This window comes from Nothoprocta perdicaria, unplaced genomic scaffold, assembly GCF_003342845.1.
Source record: "Nothoprocta perdicaria isolate Ctin4 unplaced genomic scaffold, notPer1 scaffold_167, whole genome shotgun sequence".
NCBI lineage: Eukaryota > Metazoa > Chordata > Aves > Tinamiformes > Tinamidae > Nothoprocta > Nothoprocta perdicaria.
The window spans coordinates 1,268,945-1,271,332 of NW_020454838.1; positions in this window are offsets into that span (position 1 = coordinate 1,268,945).

Consider the following 2,388-nt stretch of genomic DNA (forward strand, 5'->3'; position numbering starts at 1 on the left):
AAAGACATTATGGCTCGTTGATCGCTACAGCTTCTCAATGACTGTAAATTGTCATTAAAATACTTAAGGCCAAGCAAGAGCTATGCTTAGCAGTTCATTCTTACCTTCAGCTTATTCTACTGATATCCTCAAAATAAAGCACTAGCGCACTTCTCTTCAGGGTTCACTGACAGAGGGAAAGGGAAGAGCCTGAAAGCATCATGTAGAAACAGACTTGACCGTAAGGGCAAAAGACTCGGGCTTGAACTTGAGCTGGTGCATCCATGATTTCCACCCGTGTGAGAGCAGAGCGGAACCAGCCACCTTCAGCTCTCTGTGACAAAAGCTCTGCCTCTTCACTGTGTTCATCCATCTGGCTCCTTGTAGGCAGGAAGAGAGCTACAGCCATTGCACTAGCCAGGCCAGGACTGCTATGAACTGCAGTGAACTGCCTGGGGGCTTGATGCTGAAATATACTCAGAAAAAAATGGGAGGAAAAGCTTAGGAATATATTATTGATTTTAAAATTAAAAAGCAAAATATCTCCCAACCTTGTGTCTCAGTGCACAAGACCAAAAAGCTTGCATTAAACAAATAATACCTCTCTATGTTACTAAGGGAGGGGTAAAATATATGATTATATAAAAATATATATATAATATTTAAATGAAAAAAATATAAGTTTTTTATTAGTTCTATTTCTATTTCCTTCATCTCAATCATTTGGACAAAGAATAACAGTCATTCCCTTTGCTCTTTTTACCCAGTAGCACTGGGGCTCTGATTCGTTTCTCTGCTCAGCTAGACGTGAGCAGAGTGGCAGAATTAAATCTGGGATACAGTTGTGCACATTTTAATAATTTGTACTTTTTATGAGTCCTAGCTAACTGCATTTTGAATCACTCTAGAGATTGAATAGTTTCAGTTTGTTTTTAATACAGATGTCTGAGTAAGTTCTGTTTTATTTTTCTGTGGGTAAATAGCATTTTCACCAAAAGTACAGGTTTGCTAGGGAAGAATGAAAATATTTATTCTGCTCAAAATGCTTTTTGTCTGTGGTTGGCCAAAATGCATTACTCAATTTCTTTTCTGATTTTGTCCACAGAAAACATCTCTAATGCTGTAGACAGCGCAAGTGTGTAAAGTAGGAACAAAAGCAGTATTTTTAGGGCAATTATATGCCTCACGTTTTTTTATTTGTTAGACATCATCTTGTTAATATTCTTTTTGCCAGAGTGTGGCAATACACTATGGAGGAGAGAATATTTTCCTTCTTTCAAGCACCAAGACTGCACCGAGATTTTCATGCTTATATTTTACAGAAAAAAGTTATCTGTTTGTGATCTCTAGCCAAACAATACTGTGAAGATAAAATGCTATTATTTAGCTATTATTTTATTGCTACCTTATGATCAGGACATATTAAACTATTTTTTTTCTTGCTTTCCTTCCTTCACCCAATTTTTTTCCCCCAAACTTCATTCAGAACTAATCCAAGGGAAGTTCTGGATCTTCACAGAAAGGGAACAGAAAGGGAAGTATTAGATGTTGATAGAAAGAACCCTGGAGTTTGGGGTGATAAAGTCATAGCTGTTTAACCGGATCCTTGCTAGGGCAAGAATACGAAACCCCAGATTTTTCCTTTGCTGCCTTTCCTGGGAACGAGGTATTGACTTTATGACGCTGCTTTGGGTGATTTTAGCAGCCCCGAGAGGCAGTATTTCCCTCCCCATTAGATGGCACGGCAGGCACTTGACTGAAAGATGTGCTGTGCTAACAACCTCTATTTAGGCAGAGGCCTTTCCCTTGAAAGCCTGTAAATGCCTCCTTGCTGCCTTGGTTTTCCCAGGTTTACAGCGCTCAAACGTCAGCTGCCACTCAATCCAAAGCACCAAATCCCTATGTGTCCATGAAACCCAAGGTCTGGAAAGCAGCCGGCTACTAACTCATAACAAACTCCTAGGAGCGGTGTGGGGGAAGTTGTGGCATCTGCCAGGTAGTCCGAGCGATGTGTTTGGAGATGCTAGGGGCAAAGAGACGCTACCAGCCCAAGCCCATCGTGTCACTAGCGCAGCAGCCAAGGTCTAGCCCACGAGGCCTGACATGGAGGAAGGATCTGCAAGGCAGTGACCCCGGCGGCCTCCAGCACCCCTCTTAAACGTTGCCATCCCCCCGATGGCTGTTGAGAGGCTGCCGCGAAGGCGGCCGACACAACCCCCGGGTACATTTTCCTCAGGGACCCAACGGAGGAGCGGCCGTTGGTGCGGCCGCAGAGCCGCTGCTCCGAGGCCGGCCGTGGCCGTTGCGGCAGCGGCTACGGCCGGGGCCCCCCGCGCGGCGGGAAAATGGCGGCCCGGGCGCCCCGCGAGCGGGCGCCGCCGCCCTGCCCGGCGCTCGGGGGCTGCGGGC